Genomic DNA, 8,269 nt, shown 5'->3' on the forward strand with positions numbered 1-8,269 from the left:
TTTATTTCATGGATTGTCATGAACAAACATTGATGTTCCCCTCGTTAAGTTAATTCAATCTTAGTTGCTATATCTCTCTGTTTGCTATAAGATGTTTTATATTTTGTCCATTTTTGGTGCTAAGTCATATGGTTATGTGATTGTGATAACCCTTTGGTTATATCAATAATTTCCATTACAAAGATATTTAGTTCCAGAACATGGAAATGCTTTTTGTAATAGTTATGATGCAAGAAGAGAAGAACACATAGAGCCGACTGTAATCTAACCAGACATTTAGATCCTTGAAAAGTGGTAAAAAGCTGGCTGTTTAAATTATGGCAACTCAAAGTGGCAGAAAAATGCATCCATTCTGAAATAAACAGCAATAATAGCAGTACTTATCAAGCACGCATCACGGTCATTAGTCCTGTTGGACAGGTGCAGCCAAAACCACCTTCACCCACCAGTGCCCTGCAATCAATTTCATTATCTCACGGTTGTTGTCTGGCATCTCTGGCTCCCTTCTGCCTGATCCTCCGCAACTTGTTCGCTTGCTGATCTTTTTGCATGCCCTCTCACCCACCTGCCAGCCGCCTTTAGTTGTCTGCAAATCTGTCTGCCTTGAAATCAACCTCTCTGGCTGCATGTGTCAGTTTCTCTCCTCCTCTCCCAGCCTCCTGTAGACGCACTAATCTTGCAGTTTTCGCTAATATCTGCTCCTTCTCTTTTTCATGGTCAGACGTGCTGATAATATCAATATGCTTTTTAAAATTCGACGGCGATTTTTGGAAACAATTAGCTCGTGGTCCTTGGGTGCACAGAGCTTGCAGCACATTCGAAAGGAGTTGTTTTTGCATCCAACCGTTTTGAAGAATTTTTCCAGGTACGGCCAGGGATGTAGAAGGGTTGGCTGGTCTCCCTGGCTACCAACCTCCTGGTCCAGGTACTGCCAGGGATGTAGAAGGGTTGGCTGGTCTCCCTGGATACCAACCTCCTGGTCCAGGTACGGCCAGGGATGTAGAAGGGTTGGCTGGTCTCCCTGGATACCAACCTTCTCGCTGGTACTTGGTTAGGACATTTCACTTGAGTTCCCTTGAGTCTCTGCCATGGACATCTTCATCCTAGGCTACATACGTCTGCTATATCCTTTCTGGAGTAGGACGTGATTTGTGTCAGCAGGTGCAATGGATTGCGTACAAACCAATATGGTGTCGGAATGGTATATGTGTATATTTTATTCTTATTTTTTTAACAATGACAAGCCGGAATAAAAACAAGTCAAAGTGAAATAGGAATAACGAGGCTATTTTTAAAGTGTAAGGAGTAGAACGTGAAAATGTAAGGAGTAGAAGTAAAATGTCTGCTGTAAATGAATTACTCCGGTAAAGTATAGATACCAAAAATGTCTTCTTATGTAAGGTAACAAAGTATTTGTACTTAGTTATATGACAGCTCTGAGTGGCAATAATAATAGCAATAGCAGCAGTGTTCCTAGTAAAATCAAAATATTGTAATAGTATATATAATAATAATTATACCCACCCTTTGTTGAGTATGTAATGATGAGTATAGAAGACTGACAAACAGTATATATAAACTGGTTTCCATCAGGCAATCCGCTTTAGGCTGACCACTTTTTGCCAAGTCATTGATACAAAGGCACAGACATACACCCTCTCACTCTTCTCTCTTAGAGAAATTGTTGACTGTCCCCTGAAATGAAGTGAGAATCCCACAAATAGAAAGCGAGTGAAAACAACAGGAGGATGAATGAGGAAAAAGTAAGAGGGCAGATGTAGGTTTCATAAAGCTGAAAGAGGGCAGAGTGATGGAGCAAATTGATCAGGTTATATCTGGTCATAAAGTCACTCAAATCAAATAACAGGCCTGCAGGTCTATTTTCTCTTTCACTTTCTGGGACCAGTGCCCAAAGATGGCTTTATTTCATTTCAGCTGTTCTCACTCACGCTTTATCGCTTCACATAACACACTACACACACACACACACGCACAAACACTGTGCTTCAAGGCCTGGGCTGATGTGGGAGTGATACGGGTATCCCACATTTTAGATTTAGACTTGGGGAGGCACAACTAGATGTGAACACAAGCTTGTCCTATTTTAAAGTTGAAATTGCGCTGCTGAAGCGCTGCCCGCCTTTCTAAATTGAGTTTGCCTAAAATAAATACAATATTGTTTGATTTCTTTCATTATAAATGACAGGTAACGGTAGAGACAAGATCTGTGTCCTAACACAGTAGGTAACAGTACAGACAAGATCTGTTTCCCAACCCAGCAGGTAACGTTACAGACGACGTCTGTTTCCCAACCCAGCAGGTAACGGTACAGACGACATCTGTGTCCCAACCCAGCAGGTAACGTTACAGACGACATCTGTGTCCCGACAGGTAAAGCTACATCAGCGCGGACAGCAGCGTTTCCTACCAGCTGACAGATGTAAACTGGAATTAATATTTAGGCATGCTACACGTAATATCATTACATTTTATCAATGGTGGAAAGTAACTATACCATACTTAAATACAATTGTAAGGTACTTTTAATTAAATATTTTCATTTACTCCTACTTTATACTTCTACTTCACCACAATTTAGAGTCCGTTAGGCCTGTTGTATATTTTACTTCACTATTTGTTTCATAGCTTTAGTTACTTTGCAGATTCAGATTAATAATACAAAATATTATGAATACATTATGATGTATTAAAGTGGATAAAGATAAAACTTTGTTGATCCCGTGGTGAAATTTTCAAGCTCCCTACCAGGTCATACTTACCCTGTCATTTTGGTAAAAGTAACGCAAAAGTAGTGTAAAGAATTACAATTCAGAGACTGTAATATTGTAGTGTAACTAATTACTCTCAGAAGACAATAATAAGTAATCTATAATGTGTTACATTTTGGAAGTAACTTGCCCAACACTGTTCACCACAGCTCACACCAGAAATGTTGGAACTATTTTCTGGGAGGGGGTGCTGTAAATCACTACTTCAACCTTTGCACCCTTTGTCACTTCTTTCTTGGTGTCCCACTCACCCTGGACAGTGGTGTCCAACACAGCAGTGTGAATGTGAGCCCAACCCAAGACTTTAATTTCAAATAATCTGAAAAGTATACAGTTTTTAGGGAAACTAGAAAATACAGGTGTTCACAAAGCACCTTTACTATTGTGACAATACAGAAAATGGTTCATATCAAACTCGTGCATGATCGTATCAATAAAAAACAACAACTTAAAAGCCTTTAATAAAAAGTACAAGTGGACATTAAAACAAAACATGCAAGAATTAAACCTCCCTTACAAAACCATGGATATAGTTGAACTTGGCCAGCCATGCCAAAACACTTATTTATGAACAACTTCATTTTGTCCACCGGGGGTAAAAAGGCCAGAAAAGGGGACAATCTCATTACTTAGGTCATCACTTTGTCTGTCTCAAGCATTGCCAAGTGTAGATCTTTTCTCAGTTGCCCTTCCAATTAAGGGTTTCATCAGGGTGGGAACATCAATGACATCCAAAAGGTCACCTTAAGCATTCATGATTGCCAAGTGGGTGAGTCTCCAGATCGCCATGGTGTTGCGCAGCCATGTCTTCAGCCCACGCAGGGCTGAGAAAGAGTACTCCAATGCAGACTGACGCGTGCAAGGATTTCTTTTATTCACATAAATAGCATCTCAGCTGTATATTACATAAAAAGTGTTCTTTGCCAGTGATATCAGGGTTACATCAGCAGTTAGGGCAAAAATAGGGCTTTGGAATGCCTGGGCTTAATTTGTCTCTGAATATCATGAGTAAAGAGCTCCAGGATTTCATTTTAGGTGTTGTTAGACATGCAGTTGTCTCTCCTTTTCAGGCAATTATTCAAGTCAGGATCATTGCACGTCCTGGCCATGATTGACCAAACCAAAGCTGTGTAATAAAAGCATATATTTTTATGTAGTAAGGAAATATGAAAGACCGAAATAAAAGGAGCACTAATCTTTTATTTAAAAAAATAGAACAATGTGTATAATCCAGTAAAGGGAAGCTGTCAATAGGGGCAGCCCTATTTCATTGCTATCTAACGCCATTTTAACCCAAGTCATCTGATCTCACTCTTAGGAACAGTGTGAGGAAGTTAGATGTATCAGTTCCAGGATTGTTCCGTTGTAGCCGGAAAATCTGCAGGATTTCACTCATTTAGGCCGGTTGTCCGTTGCCTTGGGCTTCCTTTGTGTTGGCATTCTAAACTCTGGTAGGTACGAGGACTATGGTTACCTGCTCCTCAGATCTCTGCAGGGTAAATCCAGACAGCTAGCTAGACTATCTGTCCAATTGGAGGTTAAAGTTGCATAACTAAAACAACTTTTGAACGTACACATTAGGGTTGTAACCATACACCAAACACATGATTCTGTTCATATATTGAGGAATAAAAGATATTTTTATTTAATAACATTTGAAAAACCTGTATGCAAACCAAACACCAAAAAACAATATTAACTATGCAAATTATTCACAACATACCTCAGTAAAATAAATAAATTGCCAAAACTATAACACTTCTGTTTTCCTTGTAACAAAATAGCCTGCTGTTGAAAAACAAACACAACTAATTGTGGAGATGATTTGAGAATGTTGAAAATTCTTCTTAAATCAAGTTCTCTTACAACATTTACAAAGTAAATTAAATGGTAACTGTTTCCCAGTACTGTGCGGGGTCCAAAATCATCACCCACCAAATGTGTGGGCGGGCCAAACACTGGCGCAGACACCAGCCACTACCTTCTGTTTACGGATAGCCAGCATTTGACACAGGCTAATTAATTAGCTAGGAAGGTGCTAGTAACATTTTTGGCAGCCAGCCTTCCAAAAGAAAGCATCGGAAACTGAATCTCATTCCACCCATCTGGGATGCTCTGACAGTGACTCACTTTCCGCACTCCGGGTCTGAGGACAGCTGTACTGGTGTTGATGTTCTGTTCATTGTCGGACACATGTAGCCACTTTCCTGAAACCGCTTGCAGGACTGGCACAGGTCCGCAGCGGCCCGCAGCGTGTATGTCCGAGCCTGTTTCCAGCACCTTCACCTGCAGGTTGTCAGCCGTGTGTCTGCCTGGTATAGCCTACTCTCGGACGGCCGATTTAACTCGCCGGTCCTCATCATTGTAGTTTCATATTTACGTAGCTCTCCACAAGCAGAAAAAATAGGAGCTTAAAATGCAACTTGCGATGTGATCTTGTGATCTGGACAGGAAGGATAACTCTGGGAGTTGGAAGGGGTGTGTTGTGATTCTGCCTTTTCAAAGCGCAGGTTTGTGGATCTGAGTGTTGTGCTTTCAGTTTTATATCGCATATCATTACAGCCCTGGTACACATGTTCCACCAAAACAAGTTCCTTCGCGAGGCTGTTTGGCCGAGGCACCGTCATTGCGTCCAGTGCTTAGCGCCGCCCAAACCGATTGTTATTGGTTCAAAGAAATGCCAATAAACCATCCAGGAATCTTGTGTGGACCAGCCAGACCTTCCTCCAGAGCTCTGTGGAGGAAGGTCTGGCAATCCAAAACTATATGGTCCTTATATTTGTCCAACAGACCAAAGATTAACCTGCTATTGTTTCTAGCCTCTCTGGATCTGTGAGGCTGATACAATCATTTTCTGCACCTTAGGTTTAGTTGTCCCTGACTGCTTCCCCCCCTCTCAGTTTTCCCTTTTGCTACTACTCAATATAAACCTACTCTTCTGTTTTACTGTATATTTTCCCAATGAGGCCGGAGCAGACTCTTCAGTGCTGTGTTACTCATATTGATATTTTTCTACCTTTCCAAATGACGGTCTCCAAAGTGATTGACTGAAATGATTCCCTGTGGATAAAATAAAGAGGCGTTTATCGACATAAATCCATCTTTTGAATTGCAAATATAGTCCAGTTCCCAGATTTACACTCATCATTCACCTTAGTAAAATCACTTATTTTTCTCTCTGTTTGTACCCCCACAGATTTACTGTGTTGAAAATCTATTTCAACAGGGTAATGTGTTTGTGTATAATACAGATGTGTAAATGAGAGCCCATATTCGTCTAGACAAATGGGAAGCCATAGCAAATATGCAGTAGCGCCTGAAATTCCACCAGGTTGTAATTTAGCTTAATGGTTTTCTTTTATGAATTGCTACTTTTCTTAGTTCATTTTGGCAGGTTTCATTCGGTTTTTATCATGCATTAAGACATGAGTGAATAAAAGAGGCGAGAACATTTTCCTGTGATCCCTAACCACATTTCCATTGTTTCTGTCTGATTCTCCTGGTGGTGTTGGTGGTCCTTAACCTTGCACCGCAGCTGGATTCTCCCAAGATCATGTGACATAAATTGAATGAAGTGTGTTTCATTAGGAGTTTTTCTGCTATGAAACTACGAATAATAAATCAATTAATAAAAAACTAAGGATGTGTTACAATTAGTTCCACCGTGGCTAGCTAAGATATTTAATGCGATGTAATAAAATATGCCAATGTAAATACCTATTGCTTCAGTTGTATACACAAGAGCATTTTAATAGTGTGAGAGTGTCACAGTAGTGTACATGAAAGCGTTTCAGAAGTGTATTTGAGTGTTTCATTAGTATGTGAATGTGTGTGAGGTAATTGTGAATAATGTCCCAGACGGCCCCACGTACTCCAACAGCGTCCTTGTCAAAAAAGGGGTGTCTAAAAACAAGATAAAAACACTATATATGAGGGAAAAGGTACTCAGAACTAGGGAAATTATCTGTCCATGCAGCAAGATTATTTAACTTGACAAGCTTGCTTGATTTAAAATTATACTGTAAAGTTGAAGACTAAGAAATTCACTCTTAAAACAAGATAAATTATCTAACACTTCTAAAGTTTTTATTATCTTGGTAAGAACCAAATAATTTGCAGTGTGACCTCTCAGTCCCTCTCTCCTATTCTCATCATCCACGTTCAGTCCCCCAGACCTGAGACAGTCCCCCTGACCTAGACCTGGTTTGCTCCTCTGGTACCACCATCAACAACATAACCCACACTTACCTCACTACCTGCCATCACCATTGACATCCCAACTCCCCCCACCAAGCAGAAACGCACAATAACACACAGGAACCTCAAATCCATCAACTCCACCTCTTTCTCCCCTATATTGACAACCATCATTGCAAACTCCATTGACCCCCAAAACACTTCCCCCACTGTCCTTGTCAACGCCTACAATGATGCGCTCTACCATCTCCCTCCATTAAAACCCAATCTGTCTCTTTCACACACTCCGCCCCTTGGTACACTAACCAACCAACTCCGCCTCCTCAAAGCCAAATGCTGACAACTGGAACGTCTTACCAATAAAACCGGTCTCACTGTCCACCTGGAAGTCTACAAACAGCACATCAAAAATGCAAAGACGCCCTCAACTCTGCCACTACTCTGCTTCTCCCACTACTCCACCATCATTCAATCTGGCTCCAACAGTCCCAAGACCCTGTTCTCCACAATCAACCAACTCCTGAAACCCATGGACATGATCTCCAACTCCTTCACCACCTCTAAGTGTGATTTGTTCATCTTCTTCTTCATATCCAAGATCGACAACATCCATAAAAACATCTGGCTTCCACTCCAAACATAGCACCAAAACTTCCCTCCTCAAAATCACCAACAACATTCTCCTCACCATCTACATCCTCCAAGACTTTGACACCATCAAACACTCCATCCTCCTTTTACACCATCAGCACCTAATTGGATTAACTGTCTCCGCCCACACCTCCTATCTTTCTGACAGACACCATTACATCTCTACAAGCAACTTCAAGTCCTCTACCATTCCAGTTACCCAGGGTGTCCCCAAGGGTTCAGTTCTTTCTCTTCATCCTGAACATGCTTCCCTCAACATTGATGGCTCCAACGTCACAACCTCCACCTTCATCCGCAACCTTGGAACCATGTTCAATCCCACCCTCTCATTTGTACCGCATGTCAACCACTGTTGTAACATTGCATGCCTCCGTCCCTCTCCGTTAACCACTGCGGTTGAAACACTCATCCATGCCCTCATCACCTCCAGACTGGACTACTGCAACAGCATTCCTTACGGACTACCAAACAAAATTCCAACCAATTTCAATACATCCAGGACTCAGCTGCCCGCCTTCTCACCTCCACCCGCCGCCGAGACCACGTCACCCCTGTCCTCCACAACCTCCACTGGCTCCCAGTCAAACACAGGATCAACGTCAAAATACTTCTCCTCACATTCAAAGCACTTA

At 41.4% G+C, this 8,269-nt stretch overlaps 1 long non-coding RNA gene across 1 annotated transcript in view; it reads left to right on the top strand.

The window, feature by feature from the left end:
• Positions 1 to 6,355: 6,355 nt before the first annotated feature.
• LOC116669847 (uncharacterized) overlaps positions 6,356 to 8,269 on the top strand; it is a 9,327-nt gene continuing 7,413 nt past the window's right edge. The window contains exon 1 of the long non-coding RNA XR_004326872.1: positions 6,356 to 6,365. This is a non-coding gene — a long non-coding RNA (uncharacterized LOC116669847). The remainder of the gene's footprint in view (positions 6,366 to 8,269) is intronic.

The sequence above is a fragment of the Etheostoma spectabile genome, chromosome 20, assembly GCF_008692095.1.
Source record: "Etheostoma spectabile isolate EspeVRDwgs_2016 chromosome 20, UIUC_Espe_1.0, whole genome shotgun sequence".
Lineage (NCBI taxonomy): Eukaryota > Metazoa > Chordata > Actinopteri > Perciformes > Percidae > Etheostoma > Etheostoma spectabile.